This window comes from Hyla sarda, chromosome 6 (genome assembly GCF_029499605.1).
Source record: "Hyla sarda isolate aHylSar1 chromosome 6, aHylSar1.hap1, whole genome shotgun sequence".
Classification (NCBI taxonomy): domain Eukaryota; kingdom Metazoa; phylum Chordata; class Amphibia; order Anura; family Hylidae; genus Hyla; species Hyla sarda.
This window is the reverse complement of record NC_079194.1, coordinates 234,479,391-234,500,467: the sequence shown is the minus strand read 5'-3', so window position 1 is coordinate 234,500,467 and position 21,077 is coordinate 234,479,391. Positions and strand designations below refer to the sequence as shown.

The 21,077-nt window shown below is 42.5% G+C and overlaps 1 protein-coding gene and 1 pseudogene across 4 annotated transcripts in view; both read right to left on the bottom strand.

Moving 5' to 3' along the window:
* Positions 1-21,077, bottom strand: part of LOC130276813 (leucine zipper protein 2-like) — a 518,373-nt gene that overhangs the window by 150,231 nt on the left and 347,065 nt on the right. The window lies entirely within an intron of this gene.
* On the bottom strand, positions 18,492-18,582 carry LOC130277870 (U2 spliceosomal RNA; annotated as a pseudogene).

Here is a 21,077-nt window from a genome sequence, read left to right as displayed (position 1 = left end):
ATTAATTGGTAAAACGAACAGTATACATGGTCGACATGTAAGCGGGTTGGTAGGATCCTGTCAAAATGAAAGCCCTATCGGCGTTACACATAGTACCAAGCAAATACTATAATCTGTTCAAAGGATGTGTATATATATATATATATATATATATATATATATATTTATATATATATATATATATATATATATATATAGACAAAGATATATATATATATATATATATATATATATATATATATACGCTCATCTGTGCATACAACTATATACAGACAACAGCAATATCAGTAATCTATTTTTACAACAAAGAATAGTTGTATAGCATAGTCATTGCATGGGATCACATACTTAAAGTGAGGCAGGTTTCACAATGAAGTCTTTGTATGCAGAGAATTGGTATAAGGCAATATCTATGAATCTAGCTAGTGATCCCATGTGTTATGACAGGGGTGCTCGGTACAGAAATAGAAACAAGCAAATAAAAAAAATAGGCACATGACTTTTAAGGAGAACCAGCCACAAAAGGGGGATTTGATGAACATGGAGGCATCTGATGGATGTAATGTGGGAGAAGTAGCAGGCAGAGGATATAGTGGGACATCCTGGAGTTATCTGGTAAACTGGGTTGTAAGGAAAAAGACACGAGAAATAGTAAAAAGTATAAGGTACTCACCTGTATATTGTTGAGAAGGCAGGTGCGGTATGGCCTATAGCCAGGAGAAATAGGAAGCCGGTGTTGCAATCAGGTGATCACGTGGTGTAAGGTAGAAGATGCAGGAGTCTGCATATGGCCTTATACCAATTCTCTGCATACAAAGACTTCATTGGGAAACCTACCTCACTTTAAGTATGTGATCCAATGCAATGACTATGCCATACAATTATTCTTTGTTGTATAAATAGATTACTGATATTGCTGTTGCCTGTATATAGATGTATGTACTTATGAGTGTATGTATGTATATATATATATATATATATATATATATATATATATATATATATACATCCTTTGCACAGATTATAGTATTTGCTTGGCACTATGTGTAACGCCGATAGGGCTTTGATTTTGCCAGGATCCTACCAACCCGCTTACATGTCGACCATATATACTGGTCATCATACCAATTGATGCCATCTTACAAATAGTTTCCTTGATCCTGATCTTACCCTGGCGCATAAGTGTTACGTTATTTTAGCAATTTTTTGGTCTTATTCTTATGACCTTATATTGATTTATTACAGATATATGATAAAGATCCAGTGTTTGGATCGAAACATCATATATATTTTGGTAGATTGCAACATTGCGGAATAAAATCTCTAAAATACAAATACGAGTGCCGAATTTATTTCTACGTTTGATGAAGGATTGGGATCCTAGTCGAGCACCACTAGTTTATACAGAGAGTGCCATATCTTTATTTATATAAGTTAATGGGATACAGATACAATACCAAGCGACTTCATTATATATAAAAAAAAATTATAAAATATATCTAAATGAGTATAAGAAAGATATATGCTGCAATAATGGCTTCTATCAATCGATGTTTATTGTAAAAGACAATACACAAACACAATTCAGAGTGCACTCAATAAATACAAGAGAAAAGAAAGAAAGAAAATTTTACAATAAGAAAAAAAATGTGCCCAAAAAAAAAAAAAAAAATTGAACAGGCTGGTCTCATTAATCACTGCTTATGCTGGTTACAATGAAAGTCCTGATCCATATAAAGTGCTCAGTGGTTGTAAGCATTTGTAGCCATGTAAACAGTATATACCATATCTTTATTAACCTACAACACTGTATTAAATAAAAAAAAATGTATACCACTTTAATGATCATATAAAAAACTTTATTTATAATCAAATACCGACAGACAAGACCCACCCACTAAAAACAACCCACCCTTAAAACACAATAACCCACAAAAAGGCAGGGGACAGTCTCACCCCAACAGTCCTAGCAATAGCAAATACTAATTCACCATATTATCAAACAATTATAACATCCCATAATTATGCTGGACTCAGGAAGGCTGTTCCCCCACCACCGCCTCGACACGTGTTTCGCTGTCTTCTTCAGGAGATGGGGGATGCAGCGTTCGCACCCTATTTACATCCCCCATGCTTATTACAGCGCGTGCTCCAGGGCCAGACGCCGCCGGAAATCGCGGAAGGCTTCACAGGGGTGCAAACGTCACATCCGGTGACGCGCATCCCTATTTTGACAGCCATCTGGGATCCCCAAGCAGCGCCGGAACCGTGCGCACGCGCACAAGCAAAGGGATATCCTTCTTTTCCTCACCAATCAAGGGAGGATAAGGAACTGCGCGTGCGCACAATCCCCGCAGCATCTAATACCACAAAGTGCGCACGCGCACCAGTCCTGATCCATTCCCCATAATAAACACATAAAGATAATGACCATTTCTACAAACATAAATCAAATCACATTAATTATTGCACATGGAGTACAAAATCACATAAAAAGAGGAAACCCATAATCTCTTTACATCAGAAGACAAGCATTTGAACAAATAACATTAAAGGGGTATTCCAGGCAAAAACTTTTTTTATATATCAACTGGCTCCGGAAAGTTAAACAGATTTATAAATTACTTCTATTAAAAAATCGTAATCCTTCCAATAGTTATTAGCTTCTGAAGTTGAGTTGTTGCTATTTTCTGTCTAACTGCTTTCTGATGACTCACGTCCCAGGAGCTGTGCAGCTCCTATGGGGATATTTTCTCATCATGCACAGCTCCCGGGACATGACATCATCATTGAGCAATTAGACAAAAAACTTCAGAAGCTAATAACTATTGGAAGGATTACGATTTTTTAATAGAAATAATTTACAAATCTGTTTAACTTTCCGGAGCCAGTTGATATATAAAAAAAAGTTTTTGCCTGGACTACCCCTTTAAATAACCCTTTGGACATTCATATATCACATTATACTTCATGACAACGTCCATATTTAACCTGTTGGGGACGAAGGGCGTATCCATACGCCCTTGCGTCCTGGTTCTTTCAGGACGAAGGGCGTATCCATACGCCCGTGGGAATTTCGGTCCCCGCCGCGCGCCGGGTGGGGACCAGACCGGGGTGGCTGCTGATATCTATCAGCAGGCACCCTGCGCAAAAGCCTAGGGGCGGTCATCAGACCCCCCCCCCCCCCCATGTCGGCGATCGGCACAAATCGCAAGTGAATTTGCGCCGATTCCGGGTCATTACGGGTCTATGGTGACCCGGAATATAAGGGGGATCGCGGTTGTCTAAGACACCCACGATCCCGCTGAAGGGATAGGAGTGAGGTGGCAGGGGTGCCACCCCTCCTATCCCTGCTATTGGTGGTCTAGATGTGACCACAAATAGCAGATCGGGGGTGGGGGGCTTTACATTCGTTTTCCCCATCCTGCCCACCCACAATAGGCGGGGCAGAACGGGGAAATGACAGGGGACCGGCGCCGAAGATCCACTTACCCGTCCGGAGGCAGCGGAGCGATGGTGATCGGCGGGCAGCGGGCGGCAGAAGAGGATGGCTCCCTGGATCCGATGGAAGCCGGTAAGTTGCCTAGCAACATCTGGGGGGGCTACAGTCTGAGACCATTATACAGTGGTCTCTAACCTGTAGCCCTCCAGATGTTGCTAAACTACAACTCCCTGCATGCCCAGACAGCTGTTTGCTGTTTGGGCATGCTGGAATATGTAGTTTAGCAAAAGCTGGATGACTGCAGTTTGAGACCACTATACAGTGGTCTCTTAACTGTATCCCTCCAGATCTTGCAAAACTACAACTCCTACCATGCCCAAACAGCTCTTTGCTGTCTGGGCATGCTGGGATTTGTCGTTTTGCAACATCTGGAGGGTCACAGTTTGGAGATCACTGGGCAGTGGTCTATAAACTGTGGCCTCCAGATGTTTCAAAACTGAAAATCCCAGCATGCCTAAACAGCAAACAGATATCTCGGCATGCTGGGAGTTGTAGTTTTGTACCTCCAGCTATTGCATAACTACATCTCCCAGCATGCTCTTTGGCGATCAGTACATGCTGGGAGCTGTAGTTTTGCAACAGTTGGAGGCACACTGGTTGCAAAATAATGAGTTAGGTAACAGAACCTAACTGAAGGTTTTCCACCCAGTGTGCCTCCAGCTGTTGCAAAAGTACAACTCCCAGCATGCACAGTCTGTCAGTACATGCTGGGAGTTGTAGTTTTGCAACAGCTGGAGGCACAATGGTTGGAGAATACTGAGTTAGGTAACAGAATCTAACTGAAGGTTTTCCAACCAGTGTGCCTCCAGCTGTTGCAAAAGTACAAATCCTCAGTCAGTACATTCTGGGAGCTGTAGTTTTGAAACAGCTGGAGGTTTGCCCCCAGTAAGTAAGTTTCCTGCTTCAAGTTTGGGCTGCGGTCAATTTTTCCCACCAGCGCAAATGTACCCTAAAAACACTACACTACACTAACACAAAATAAAGGGTTAAACACTACATATACACCCCCTTACACTGCCCCCCCTCCAATAAAAATGAAAATAGTATCGTGCGGCAGTGTTTCCAAAACTCCTCCAGCTGTTGCAAAACAACAACTCCCAGCATTTCTGGACAGCCACTGACTGTCCAGGCATGCTGGGAATTTAGCAACAGCTGGAGGCATCCTGTTTGGGAATCACTGGCGTAGAATACCCCTATGTCCACGCTTATGCAATCCCTAATTTAGTCCTCAAATGTGCATGGCGATCTCTCACTTCAGAGCCCTGTCGTATTTCAAGGAAACAGTTTAGGGCCACATATGGGGTATTTCTGTACTCGGGAGAAATTGCACTACAAATTTTGGGGGGCTTTTTCTCCTTTTACCCGTTATGAAAAGGAAAAGTTGGGGGCTACACAAGCCTGTTAGTGTAAAAAAAAAAAATGTTTTACACTAACATGCTGGTGGTGCCCCGTACTTTTTATTTTCACAAGCATTAAAAGTAAAAAAAGACCCCCAAAATTTGTAAAGCAATTTCTCCTGAGTACAGAAATACCCCATATGTGGGCGTAAAATGCTCTCTGGGCGCACAACAAGGCTCAGGAGTGAGAGCGCACCATGTACATTTGAGGCCTAAATTGGTGATTTGCACAGGGGTGACTGATTTTACAGCAGTTCTGACATAAATGAAAAAACCTAAATACCCACATGTGATCCCATTTTGGAAACTGCCCCCCTCACGGTACGTGACAATGGGTATAGTGAGCCTTAACACCCCACAGGTGTTTGACGAATTTTCATTAAATTTGGATGGGAAAATGAAAAAAAAAAAGTTTTCACTAAAATTTTGGTGTTACCCTAAATTTTTCATTTTCACAAGGGAAAATAGGAAAAAAGCCCCCCGAAATTTGTAACCCCATTTCTTCTGAGTAAGAAAATGCCGCATATGTGGATGTAAAGTGCTCTGCTGGCGCACTACAATGCTCAGAAGAGAAGGAGCGCCATTGGGATTTTGAAAAGAAAATTTGTCCGGAATTGAAGGCCACGTGTGTTTACAAAACCCCCATAGTGCCAGAACAATGGACCCCCCCACATGTGACCCTATTTTCGGAACTACACCCCTCATGTAATGTATTAAGGGGTTCAGTGAGCATTTACGCCCCACAGGTGTCTGACAGATTTTTGGAACAGTGGTCCGTGAAAATGAAAAATTAATGACAAACAAGATCTGTAATTTTCTGTGAATCGGCTACCTTCATAGGGTGGTTTTATTATAAGTATTGTTTAAATACTGTCAAGCTTTTAACATGGTATGTGGTTTTTCTGTTACACACTTTGTTGCACGGTCACCACGCCTTGCCCTCTCCCTCCCCTCTCCTTCCCTTCCTCTCCCTCCCTCCCTTCTGCCTATTTTAACCTGTATAAATACTTACCCACCTGAGTAGGTAGGCGTACACCTTATTGGCCGGAAGAAGCGTTGATCTATGACACGAAACTAGTCGCCTCTGGTGGTGTGCCCCCGCATCTCGAGAGCAGCAGCTCTCGCTCCCCGCGTGTGTGACCGTCTTTTATTGTTCCACTGCCGGTGTGAATAAAGGATAAGACTCTGAACACTGCTCTTGGTTGGTGAGTGCAACTTTTTTCTATTTCGTTCAACTGGCTGAGAATTGAAAATTACTTCTATTAAAAAATCTTAAACCTTTCAATAGTTATTAGTAGAGATGAGCCGAACTTCTCGGCTCGGCAGTTGATGACATCCTGCGTAAATTAGTTCAGCCTTCAGGTGCTCCGGTGGGCTGGAAAAGGTGGATACATTCCTAGGAAAGAGTCTCCTAGGAGTCTCCTAGGACTGTATCCACCTTTTCCAGCCCACCGGAGCACCTGAAAGCTGAACTATTTTATGCAGGAAAAGTCATCAACTGCCGAGCCGAGAAGTTCTTGACGAATCAAATTTACTGTAAGTTCGCTCATCTCTAGTTATTAGCTTCTGAAGTTGAGTTGTTGTTTTCTGTCTAACTGCTCTATGATGATGTCACGTCCCGGGAACTGTGCATGATGGGAGAAAATTCCCAATTGAACTACATGAACTGCATTCCCATCATGCACAGCTCCCGGGACGTGACATCATCATAGAGCAGTTACACAGAAAACAATAACTCAACTTCAGAAGCTAATAACTATTGGAAGGATTAAGATTTTTTTTATAGAAGTCATTTACAAATCTGTTTAACTTTCCGGAGCCAGTTGATATATATAAAAAAGTTTTTGCCTGTAATACCCCTTTAAAGTGTATGGACATCATAGAAGGGTATCCTTTGTTAGCCAGAGTAGAGAGTCACTAACATTTCAGTATGGACAGCATGTAATATTACATTTCGCCTCTAGTGGAAAGTTTCTAGCTAGTCACAATTTTCACTGTAGTTACCGTAGTTTTCGCCATATAGGACACACCAGCATACAATGTAAAGTATAGGACAGTGAGCTTCAACCAGCGGACCTCTAGATGTTGCAAAACTACAACTCCCAGCATGCCCGGACAGCCAGGAATTGTAGTTTTGCAACATCTGGAGGTCCGCAGGTTGAAGACCACTGGTAAAGGAAGTAATACTCACGTGTCCCCGCCACTCTGGACCCGTCACTGCTACCCTGGATGTCGCCCTCCATCGCTGTCGCATACTCACGTGTCCCCGTCACTCCGGAACGTCTCTGCTGCCAGGTATCCTTGCTCTCTTGCGTCACCGCCATCACGTCGCTACGCACGCCGCTACATACGCCGCTCCTATTGGATGATGGGACGGCGTGCGCAACGACGTGATGACGACGAAGGAGAGCGCCGGCCATGCAGGGGATCCCGGCACGGAGCAGACATCGAGTAGGCAGGTAAGGTCCCTCCCGGTGCAGCGGGGTTAGTGTCACTTTCACTTCAGACACGGCGGTCAGCTTTGATCGCCGCGTCTGAAGGGTTAATATAGGGCATCACCACGATCGGTGATGTCCTGTATTAGCGGCAGGTCCCGGCCGTTGATGGCCGCAGGGACCGCCGCGATAGGACAGGGTTTTAATGTGTATTCGCCGTATAAGACGCACCAACTTTTCCCCCCAGTTTTGGGGAAGAAAAAGGGCATCTTATACGGCAAAAAATACGGTAATAACTGTTTCCATAGGATGTTAGAAGTCACATCTGTAAATCAGTGATTACTGAACAAGCATCAATTGAGGAAACAGGATTGACTTGCGCATACATTTAAATTGTCAGCTTTAGAACAAATTGAATTATTTTAAGAAAAAAGAATATTTGTGGCTTTATGCAATTTTCCTCTGTTAAAAGTAGATTAGTTTGTATGAACCATTATTATTATTATTTTTTTTTTATCACATCCCATCCAGCCCTGATGGATAGCACAGATCAGTCCTGAGAGGTTCCCTTCAACATCTACAAATTCCATAGCAAGGCTTTTTCCAATATCTTCAGTTTTGACAGAGTTTATTTGTAAGATGAACAGTCCATCAGAATTCAGCCTCAATTCCATCTGAGAATAACAATATGAATCAAATAACTTAACTCATTGGTGTGCTGATGTGATGTCTTTAAACTCCCAAAAATAAATACCAAAAATATGTCAAATAATTTTTTTGTGAGATAAAATATGCAGTAAAAAAGAATAAAAACACCTTAATGTTAGCCAAATATTCATAATAAATAAACTATAAAACAATGCCTCACCCAGTGATTGGCTGTGTATGGATTTCCTGCATGTCAAAATATCAGGACAGAGGCATTAAGGGATGGAACAGGTAAATGGAATGACTTTCTTTTATTTTATCTTCTCGCCAACTCCATTAACCTTTTAAGGACCTTTGCTGCAAATGTATATCCTGGTGCACTGATACTTAATGCACAAGGATGGACATTTCCATCCTGTACATGAAGCGAGCACAGTAGCTGCGCTTTCTTCATGCATGGAAGGTCCCGGCATATCAGAAAAGGCAGGCATCAGCGTTTGCGCTAATATCTGCCATTAATCTCACAGAAGCCGCAATCAATACTGATTTAAGCATCCACAGCAATGCGATGATTCCGATGGCTGATCTGATCATTTGAGGCTCGGTCGTGGGGATCAGATCAGCCAATATGGTGGATGAATGTCTCCTTACCTGCAAACAGGCACTTTGATGGGTTCTTTTTCTCTGGTTTCCCTTTAAACTATGCTTATTCATTGCACTGAACAATGTTGGCAATATAGTAATTGCTATAAATAGTCCCCTATGGGGACATGAAAAATTTAAAATAAATAGTTTGAAAAAGTATTAAAAAAATATGTAAATAAGCCTTTTCCCCAATAAACATTTGAATTCCTCCCTTTTCCTATTTTACCCCCAAAAATTGTTTAAAAACATAATTAACAAACGTATTTGATATTCGAGCGTAAATGTCCAAACTATCAAAATATAATCTTAATGATCCCGTACGGTGAATGGCGTAAGTGTAAAAAAAAAAAAATCTAAATTGTTGCTTTTTGGTCACAACATATTCAAAAAATAATAATTAAAAATCGATATATGCAATCGGGGTACCATAAAAACCTAAAAAGCTGCTCAAAAAATAAGTCCCTATACATGCAGTGACCCCCCGACCTACGATGGCCCCAACATCCGATAATTTTAACATACGATGGCCTCTCAGAGGCCATCGCATGTTGAAGGCGGCATCAACATATGATGCTTTTGCATGTTGGAGCCATCACATAAATGGCTATATGGCAGCGCAGACTGCTTCAGCTGCCGCCGGATAGCCGTTTAAGGTGCCCCGTGTGGTCCAGTGATGATCACTCACCTGCCCCAGGTGCTCTGGACAGTTCTCTTCAGGATCCCCTGCATCGCTGTTGCTCTCCTTCTTAGTGATCACGTCACCGCGCACGCCATCCCGTCATTCAATAGGAGCGGCGTGCGCAGCGACGTGATGACAGCGATGAAGAGCGATGATCCCAGGCAACAGAGACGGTTCAGAGTGGCGGGGACACCCCGGGGACACGGCGACAGCGATGGAGGGCCACATCCAAGGCAGCGGTGACGGTCCGGAGCGGCGAGGACAGGTGAGTATAACTTCCTATACTTAACATTGAACAGATCCCTCAACATACGATGGTTTCAACTAATGATGGTTCATTTGTTCATCGTTCACTGTATATAAAAGAGTTATGGCTCTTAGAAGGTTAAGAAGAAAAAACAAAAACACTAAAATAAAATTGGCTGTGTCATTAACCCTTTAATGACTTAGGACATACATGTACGTCCTGGTATCCTGATACTTAACCCTCCAGGATATACATTTGCATCCTATACATGACGTGCTTGTATCATGCAAAGCAGGTCTCAGCTGTTAGCAGCTATGGACATACTGGGAATGGCGGAAATCAGCGATTGGGCTGATGTCCACCATTAAATGGGCACTGTCATGAAAAAATATTTTTGATATGTTGTAGTACTTAAGTGCTACAACATATCTCTAATATACTTTTATTTAAAAAAATGCTTTTAAAACATTTTAAAAGCAAGTTGAAATTCGGCCACTAGGGGGAGCCCTCCCAGTGGCCGAATGCAGTGCGGAGTGACGTCACTGCAAAATTTCGACTGATTCCGGCAGGGCATCAGTCGAAATTTTGCGCAGGCTGCAAGGTGCGGGGGGCGCAGGGGGCTGCTCCTGCAAGGTACGGGGGTCGCGGGGGTTTGGCTGCTCCTTCAAGGTACAGGGGGCGCGGGGGGTGCTGCTGCAAGGTGCGGGGGGCCCTGCTGCAAGGTGCGAGGGGATGGGGGGGGCGCTGCTGCAAGGTATGGGGGGGGGATGGGGACGCTGCTCCAAGGTACGGGGGGCGTGGGGGGGTGTTTGGGTGTTACTCACCGAGCAGCAGGAAGAGGCTCCCCCGCACCCGTCCCTCCCGCATCGACTCCCGGCTCACTCCTTCCCCGATGAAGCTCCTGTCCTGGGTGCCTCCAGTTGTTTTACCACTACAACTCCCAGCATGCCCTGACAGCCAATAGATGTCAGGGCATGCTGGGAGTTGTAGTGGTGAAACAGCTGGAGGCACCCTGTTTGGAGAACTAAGGGCGGAAGTTGGCCCCCCCCAGCAGGCATCAGTGACGTGGTGCCTGTTGGGGAAGTCTGCCTGGTAGTGAGCACACTACCAGGCAGACTAAATGCCATTTTTAAAATAGTAAAAAAATAAATAAAGGCAGGGAGGGTGTTAGGGATAGAAGGGCAATAGGCAGGGACAGAAAAAAAAACCATGATGGTGGGAGCTACCCTTTAACTTGTCAGATGCTGTAATCAATACTGATCACGGTATCTGTGGCAATGCAGCACTTGCAACAAATGATAGGATCGCCCGTGGCATGGCCATGGAGAACCCTTATCCAAGATGATTGACAGAGGTCCCCTCCCCTGCCTCTGTCCGTCCTCCCAGTGTCTTCTTCTCTGGTCCACCTTCCAGCAGGGGTATCAACGAGTAAAGAATAAATCACATTATGTCCACCTCCTCTCAATGTACATACAGAGGTTTCTATAGAAATGTAATCACTGAAATCAAATCAAGTACAGTGCACAAAAACAAAAAACCCAAATTCTAGAGCATAGGTCAGAGTATGGCTTATGTTGATCTTTGCTTTTAATTGTTGGGTATAGTGGTTATAGATTATGACAGAACAAATAGGCCATGAGGGGGGGGGGGGGTCATATACTGGATTTCAGGATGTTTAACCCTTTAAGGACTGAGCCCTTTTTCATCTTAAGGACTCGGCCATTTCTTGCAATTCTGACCACTGTCACTTTAAACATTAATAACTCTGGAATGCTTTTAGTTATCATTCTGATTCCGAGATCATTTTTTTGTGACATATTCTACTTTAACATAGTCGTAAAATTTTGATGAAAAATCCAAAAATTTGATGAAAAATTTGAAAATTTAGCATTTCTCTAACTTTGAAGCTCTCTGGTTGTAAGGAAAATGGATATTCCAAATAATTTTTTTTATTCACATATACAATATGTCTACTTTATGTTTGCATCATAAAATTGGCATGTTTTTACTTTTGGAACACACCAGAGGGCTTCAAATTTCAGCAGCAATTTTCCAATTTTTCACAAAATTTTGAAACTCGCTTTTTTTCAGGGACCAGTTCAGGTTTGAAGTGGATTTGAAGGGTCTTCATATTAGAAATACCCCATAAATTACCCCATTATAAAAACTGCACCCCCCAAAGTATTCAAAATGACATTCAGTCAGCGTTTTAACCCTTTAGGTGTTTCACAGGAATAGCAGCAAAGTGAAGGAGAAAATTCACAATCTTTATTTTTTACACTCGCATGTTCTTGTAGACCCATTTTTGAATTTTTGCAAGGGGTAAAAAGGAGAAAATTTTTACTTGTGTTTGAAACCCAATTTCTCTCGAGTAAGCATATATGTCATATGTTTATGTTAATTGTTCCGCGGGCGCAGTAGAGGGCTCAGAAGGGAAGGAGCGACAAATGTTTTTGGGGGGCATGTCACCTTTAGGAAGCCCCTATGGTTCCAGAACAGCAAAAAAAAAAAACACATGGCATACCATTTTGGAAACTAGACCCCTCGGGGAACATAACTAGGGGTAAAGTGAACCTTAATACCCCACAGGTGATTCACGACTTTTGCATATGTAAAAAAAAAAAATCTTTTTTTTCCCTAAAATGCTTGGTTTCCCAAAAGTTTTACATTTTTAAAAAGGGTAATAGCAGAAAATACCCCCCAAAATTTTAAGTCCAATTTCTCCCGATTCAGAAAACACCCCATATGGGGGTGAAAAGGGCTCTGCTGGCGCACTACAGGTCTCAGAAGAGAAGGAGTCACATTTGGCTTTTTGAAAGCAAATTTTGCTCTGGGGGCATGCCGCATTTAGGAAGCCCCTATGGTGCCAAAACAGCAAAAAAAAAAAACACATGGCATACTATTTTGGAAACTAGACCCCTCGGGGAACGTAACAAGGGGTTAAGTGAACCTTAATACCCCACAGGTGTTTCACGACTTTTGCATATGTAAAAAAAAAAAATTATTTTTTTTACCTAAAATGCTTCTTTTCCCAAAAATGTTACATTTTTAAAAAGGGTAAAAGCAGAAAATACCCCCCAAAATTTGTAACACAATTTCTCCCGAGTACGGTGATACCCCATATGTGACCCTAAACTGTTGCCTTGAAATACGACAGGGCTCCAAAGTGAGAGCGCCATGCGCATTTGAGGCCTAAATTAGGGACTTGCATAGGGGTGGACATAGGGGTATTCTACGCCAGTGATTCCCAAACAGGGGTCCTTCAGCTGTTGTAAAACTCCCAGCATGCCTGGACAGTCAGTGGCTGTCTGGTAATACTGGGAGTAGTTGTTTTGCAACAGCTGGAGGCTCCATTTTGGAAACCGTGGCGTACCAGACGTTTTTCATTTTTATTGGGGAGGGGAGGGGGGCTGTGTAGGGGTATGTGTATATGTAGTGTTTTTTAATTTTAATTTTATTTTGTGTTAGTGTAGTGTAGTGTTTTTAGGGTACAGTCGCATGGGCGGGGGTTCACAGTAGTTTCTCGCTGGCAGTTTGAGCTGCGGCAGAAAATTTGGCCGACCGATGAATCAGGGCGATCGTGAGGTGGCACCAGTGCCACCTCACCCCTACTGGCTATGGCTGTTCGGGGCCGTCAGAGACGGCCCCGAACAGCCTGTAATTCCGGGTCACCGGGTCACTGGACACCCGATTGACCCGGAATCTGCCGCAGATCGCTGGACTGAATTGTCCAGCAATCTGCGGCCATCGCCGACATGGCGGGTCATCATGACCCCCTGGGCGATATGCTGTGATGCCTGCTGAACAATTTCAGCAGTCATCGGGCTCCGGCTCCCCTCCAGCTAGTGGCGGGGGGCCGGGATTTGACAGGACGTACTCAAACGTCCTGAGTCCTTAAGGACTCGGAAAAGGGGCCGTTTGAGTACGTCCTGCATCCTTAAGGGGTTAAAGGAGGAAAAAAGGGTAAAGTGCCCTCCAAGTCTAACAGCCTCCCATCCCTCTGACCTTGCCTTTTGAGGGAGCAACCTCCTTAACAGGATGGCCTCAACCATGATAAAGTTCCCTGACCTCCAATAAGTGAGGGGGGGAAATAACAACCAGAGAAAAGGCAGATAGAGATGTTACATGAAAAGTGCTCCAGAATACTGTGGCCTCCCTCTATTCCAAAACAAACACAAATCCTAAAAAAGATTTGTATCAAGCCGTGATTATAAAATAAGTACCCTAATCACAAAATATCAGTGACCAGAGTATATCGAAAAGCTTGGTTCCAAATATCAATTCCAAAGTGTTTCTCCTGTCAGATACAGGCAGGTTCATCAGGGAACCAGGAAATAGTAACCAGGACTGTAAACAAATGGGAGGTAGCTTAAAAGTCTTCAAAAATAACAGAGATAAACAATACGCCTTCCAGCAGACCAGAGAAGTAGATTGCTAATTATACTGTTCGGTGCTATGCCTATGCTGTCAATGGTGTAAACAAAAAACTGCCAAGGTCCAAAATTGCTGATTGATTTTTGGTCACTTCATATGCCAGAAGAAAATAACCCTCTTACAGCCCTGTATATGGAAAATTAAAGTGTTATAGGGGTCAGAAAAGGACAATTTTAAGCATACCTATGTAAATTGTAATGATATAGACCTATTAAGATAATGGCCCTCATTTACTATTGCAAACCAAACATGCGTTGTTGGGTTGTGTGCCAGATTCTGGCACAGAAATTCTGTTTGCGCCAGAATTTGCACCAGAATTTGCGCCAGAATTGAAAAAACCCGACTAACTGTCCATTTTACTAAGAAACCCCGAAAAAAGGGGCATGGCCATTAGTAAAAGGGGGCATGGTCACTGAAAAGGGGCGTGTCCCCAACATTTTCACAAAAACCCAACATATTTACTGAGGTTTCCACAGAACATGTGGTGGATTTGAGCTGAGGAAAACGCTACAGCTCAGAGCATGTGTAAAAAAAGCAAAATGTAGGGAAAGTGGAAATTGTAGGGAAATCTTAGTAAATACAGTGGAAAAAATTGTAGGGAATTAAAATCCACAAAGCAACCTACAATCCACTCTTAGTAAATCAGGGCCAATGTGTCACTTCATAGAAATGGAAGCTCCTAAAAGTTGCAGAAAGACATGTTTTGTTTTTTTCAATTTTGTAATTTTTTAGTTTTTTCTGAATTTTTATTTTTATTTTTATTTTTTTTTTTTGGGGGGGGGGTTCTGTAGATTTTGTGATAAAATAAATAATGTCATTACAATGTACAATTGGTGAAAATTGAAAGTGGTCAAAATTGAAAAGTGGTAGGGCTATTAGAAGGTGAGGAGGGAAAAACAAGAGTGCAAAAATAAAAAAAAATCCCCCGGATTCTTTCTTACTTCCATATTACAGGGCTTTACCTGTAGACATCTATACTTGCGAAACAGCCGATTTTTAAGCCACATCTCAATGCATATTATGTATCAGTAGATTGAAAATTTGCTTTAGATAGTAAATGCATCTCATATAACAACAGGGTACCATCAATGGCACATTCCCGCAATGCAACTTCATTATTATCAAAAGTCTTTTATGTGTAAAAGAATTAAATAAATTCCATTCATGGAGAGTTCAATTTTAAACCACATCTTCTATTTATATATTTAAACAATTTATACTTTTTATACACTTCCAGATTAGTTGGCTACTTTGCTCTGATTTTCATTATCTGACACAGCACGCCACAGTATTTGTGTAGTTCTGTTATGTATCATGAGTGAAACCACACAATACAGGGAAGCCGGAGGAGTAGTATGTGAGCGGACATTCACATGTCAACTCTGCTCAATCCTGGATAACCCATCTGCAATAAATATTGCCTGCTGTATGGATTAAATAGGCATTCTCATTAAAACTAAATGTTGCTATTGCACTTCTGTAGTTTGTACTTTGTTTTTTAAAAAAAATTCAGTTTTCTATGTTTTATTTGTGTTTAAAAAAAGCTGCCACTAGGTGTCTCCCTACTTGTCCAGAGCACATTTCCCCCTGTCACTTGCACAGACTTTGGACTCCTGCTGGCCTGGCAGAAGATCAACATCAGGAAATGCAGTCTGGATTGCTGAGGGGGGTGAGGTGGGGTGGGGGTGCAGCCTAAGCTAATCAGAGCTCATCTCACACTGAACTGCTCTGGCCTGTGTGTAGCAGAGTGAGGGAAGAAGTTCGCCCCTGTATGGCTTCAGATGATGTCACACCCGCTGGGTAATGCCCCTTCCAAATCTGAGACTGAGCAGAATATACAAAGAAATATCAAGGAACAAAACTAAAAAATAAATAAAATAAAAACAAAGGCAGGGGGTTTATCATGATGAAGGCAGTGAACTGTGAGGATTAAAAAAAATTAACAAGATTATGAGAGGTACTCTTTAAGGTTATAGCCTTCTGGGGAGTAAAGAGTGGAAAGGAGGCTGGTGCTGAATGCTAGAGTGTAGGTTTTTTTTTTTTTTTCTAAAGCCGAGGAACGTGCTCTCGATTCACCCAAAGTGCAAGCAAAAGTGCAAATGTGTTACACTAAAAAAACGTGCACAAAGGATGCGGTCTATCGCAAGCCCTTCTCCGATAGGAGAGAGGCCCCCCAACAAATCTTACCCTTCGCCTCCGGACCAAAAGGTACCTGCGAGGTTCCAGGTTCGATGTCCCTTTTCGCCGAAGCTACTAGGGGACCACAAATGCTCCCCGCATCCCCCTTGGCGTTAGCCAAGGTATCTGCCCGCAGAGCCGATAACGGTAAGTACCCTGCCAAAGCAGGAGTACCCGGGGTGTTTGCAGGGAGGTGCGGAACCTAATGGCCACACACAATGCTAGAGTGTAGTGGAGTAGAAGGTTGTTGCATCTGGCAGTATATGCTCTGATCTAGGCAGCAGGGACACATGTGGGAAAAAAACAGCAGTCCATCAGACCTGGAGGAGGGCCAGGGGAGAGACCTTCCAATATAACTGCACTACTGACACTCATCTCTAAAAATGTTAATATTATATGCCAAAGTTAAAAGAATGTCCTATGTACTATGGTGCAACACAGCTCTGTTCCTGAGAGCTAAAATAATGTCAATAACCCTTAAAAATTCCTTCATAAAACTAGTCTGTGTAAAATATATTGACCCTTGAACTTTGGCATTTACAAATACATATGTGCTACTGATGCCAATGTCTGTACATTTTGATATTGAAACCTCATAGTTAAAAAATACAGTTTTTAACCCTTGAAAATTTATGTTGGATACTAATTTGTGTAAAATTTGAATATTAATTATTGTATTGCCCCTTAATACAGTAAGAAAAACCCATAATGAGTCGGCAGATGAGAACTATTTTGTTCATCTAGACTGCCCAATATTTTGAAAATCTTTAATAGTCCCTGACTTATATAAAGGATAGCCTTATGCCTATCCCATGCATGCCTAAAGTCCTTCACTGTATTTGCAGCTAACACTTTGTAGGAAGGCTATTCCATGCATCCACTACTCCCTCATTAAAGCAATACTTCCTGATATTACTGCATTTGATAATTAAGGTTACAGTTAAAATATTGTCACTGACCCTTGATAAGTAGAGAACTTGGGTGCTAACACAGTTGTGTTATTGACCAGCTGTGTACCAATGATGGGGCACAAGAAACATACAGGATACAGGAAGAAAAGAGGGAAAGGAGGAAGGAACAGGAAGGAGGAAATCAGGGATAACTAGTTTGCAAGGTAAAGATACAATTGGAGGAGCTGCAGGTGGGATACTGAGTAGGTATCTTAAGTCCCCAGGAGCAAGAATTAATACATTTTGCCTACCGGAGATAGAAAAGAATGAAATGGAAAAAATAATCAAGGGGTATTGATTTGTTCGAGGGAGTAGTGGAAAATAGGGATAAATCAGACGGGATGTTATAGTGGCCCAAAGAGGGACTAGGCAGAATTGTTGCAAAAGATTTTGGAGGAAGTGAAGAAAACCAACAGTGCCTTAGCAGAAGTACAGGAACAAATGGGGGGAAATATTTCTGTGATCAAAGAGGATTTGAAAAAGATAACAGAAGTGGAAGGTAATGCAAGTAAAGCAACAGAATGGGTGACATAGGCAGTGGAGATGGAAAAAGAGGTGAAAAAGTTGACAACAGTTTCTCAATAAGTGTTGGAGAAATTAAGAGATTTTTTTTTTTTTTTTAAGAGCCGAGGAACGTGCTCTCAAATCACCCAAAGTGCAAGAAAAAGTGCAAACATGTTACACTAAAAAAAACCTGCACAGAGGATGCGGTCTATCGCAAGCCCTTCTCCGATAGGAGAGAGGCCCCCCAACAAACCTTGCCCTTCGCCTCCGGATCAAAAGGTACCTGCAAGGTTCCAGGTTCGATGTCCATTTTTGCCAAAGCTACTAAGGGACCACAAATGCTCCCGGCATCCCCCTAGGCGTTAGCCAAGGTATCTGCCCGTAGAGCCAATAACGGTAGGTACCCTGCAAGAGCAGGAGTACCCAGGGTGTTTGCAGGGAGGTGCGGAACCTAATGGCCACACACACCTCACCTAGACCGCCAGGAGGGACACCCAGAAGGGCTTCCTCATCCTGACAAATCCTGTGGACACACAACACGCAAAAAGTGACACAGTGAGACAAAAATAAATAAATAAGTGAATGTGTGCAGATATGCTGCCCGGATCTATAAAAATTTCTCTGATCCTAGCCAGAAGGCCGGGAATCAAGAGGTGAGTGCCACAAGGTGAAGAGATTATGGTGTCCGTGCTTCAACTCAGTGAGCCAATACACCCAGTGAGCACTAAAGTACCTCGGCTTTAGACCTCTCAGCCTCATGGCGAGACTCGGAGGTAACAGGTCACATCGGGGCAGCCGTCGAGCTGATTCCTCAGAACCAGCGCCCGAAACGCCCTGGTACACCTGCTCCCTACCATGCAGCACCCATCCCCACCAGCTCCATACTGGCATCGCCTGCCACCAGCATTAAACGGATAAGAACAGATACTACACTTGATCTTAGCCAAAAGGCCGAGAAGCCATATGGAAGATAGGAAAAGACTGTCAAATGTAAGAATAATAGGGTTAATGGTAAAGGCAGAAGGTGCCAAATGTGTGGACAATGGAAAATTTTGAGAGAGAAGGTTTGTCTAATTTTCATGCAATAGAAAGAGCCTATAGGGTACCGTTAAGACCCTTTTGTCAGGGATCTCTATTTAAATAAAATAGTTTTTCACTTTAATCCCCTAAGGACTCAGCCCATTTTGACCTTAAGGACCCAGCAAATTATGATTTAGCATTTTCATTTTTTCCTCCTCCCCTTCAAAAAATCTAAATGCTTTCAATTTTGCACTTACAGACCCAAATAAGTTCTTGCTTTTTTGCGTCACCAATTGTACTTTGTAATGAAATCACTTATTTTATAAAAACTTGCGGCGAAACAGTAAAAATTATTTGTGGGGTGAGATAAAAAACACGCCATTTTGTAACTTTTTGGGGCTTTCGTTTCTACGCAGTGTACTTTTCGGTAAAACACCTTATCTTTATTCTGTAGGTCCATACGGTTACAAGGATGCCTGATTTATGCAAGTTTTGTTTTATATGACTACCAAAAAATTTGAACTACATGCACCAAAATTAGTATGTTTAAAATTGTCATCTTCTGACCCCTATAACTTTTTTTTATTATTACGCATACAGGGCTGTATGAGGGTTTTTGATCGCTTTTCATTAATTTTTTTTTATGGTATATGAAGTGACCAAAAATGCACAATTTTGGACTTTGGTATTTTTGTACATGTACGCCATCGACCCTGCAGTTTAGCTATCTTTATATTTTAATAGTTTGGACATTTACGCACATGGCAGTACCACGTATAATTATTTTTTATACATTATTATTATAAAAAAGGGGGGGGGGGGTTGATTCAAACCTTTATTAGGGAAGGGGTTAATTCACTTTTATTAACATCTTTTTTAATCACTTTATACATTTTTTTTGCCCCCACAGGGGGGCTAAACCCTGCAATCTTTTGATTGCATATACTGATCAATGTTATGCCATAGAATATCATTGATCAGTGTTATCGGTGCTCTGCTGCTCCAGGCTTGGAGCAATAGAACACCGATCAGACAGTGAGGAGCCAGGTAAGTGCCCTCTCACCATCCTCTCAGCTGATCAGGATATCACAATTTCGTCGTGATTAGCTCCGATGAACGATAGTTTTAGTTTCAACTCTGCAATCAACTTTGAAAGTGGTGTCTAAAGGGTTAATGCCGGTCATCAACCCAATCAGCATTAACCCTGGGTCCTGGCCGTTGATAGCAGTCACGACCCACAGAGTTTGAAGCGTTCTCTGCTCTTGAGAACGCTATGAACCCCGATAACGGGACCAGGGTATAAAGATATGCCCTGAGTCCTTAAGTACCAGGACTCCCTGCGACCTAAAGTGTATAAAGAGAGATTGTATTCTAAAAATGGCACTGAAGGGACCGAAGAGGGAATTTATTGGTAATAATATAGTCATGTTCCTGGATTATTCAAATATGACACAACAGGTCAGTATAAATGTTATTCAAATTAGGAAAAGATTGCATATGGTGGGAATAATGTATTCCCTATTATTCATTTTAAGCTGTACAAGGAACAGATATGTTTTTTTTTTTTTTTTTTTTTTTCAGCTTCATTGGCAGAGATAAAGAAGGCATCAAGTAGATATTTCTGCAGTTGTGTGGTAAGCCAAGTTTTGAGCTTAACCCGATAACGACCACGGACGAGTATAGACGTCCAGTTTGGCGGCCGTTCCCGCACCTGGACGTCTATACTCGTCCATTATTCTCGTGGGTGCTGCCCAGTGCACCCACGAGATCGCGGCAGGGACTCGGCTGTATCACACAGCCGGGACCCTGCTGCACTGCCAGGACCGTAGTAAACTTCGGTCCCGGCAGTTTTAACCCTTACAGCCGCGGTCGGAAGTGACCGCGGGCTGTAAGTGTTATGACAGAGGGAGGGAGCTCCCTCTGTCACTCCTGCAGCACCCCGCATCGCGATCGCGGGGTGCTGTGTGTGTCCGTGGCTGGCCGGGACCTGCCGCACTGCCGGGAGTGAAGTTCACTTCACTCCCGGCAGTTTAACCCTTACAGCCGCGGTCAGAAGTGACCGCGCGCTGTAAGGAGTTCTGACAGAGGGAGGGGGCTCCCTCTGTCTCCTCTGCAGCACCCCGGAGCGCGATCGCGGGGTGCTGCTGCATACCTGGGCAGCCGGGGGTCCTACAAAGACCCCCAGGTCTGCCCTGGGTATTGCCTGAAAGGACGTGCCTCTAATATGCTGCCTGCTAGTGAAAACTGGCAGGCAGCATATAACTGCAATGCTTTGGAATACTAAGTATTCCAAAGCATTAAAAAAGTGTAAAAATAAATAAATAAAATAAAAGTGTAAAAATAAATAAAAATGTAATAAAAGTGTAAAAAAACAAAACAAATAAAAATATATAAAAAAAAAAAAATATATATATATATATATATTAAAAATACATTTA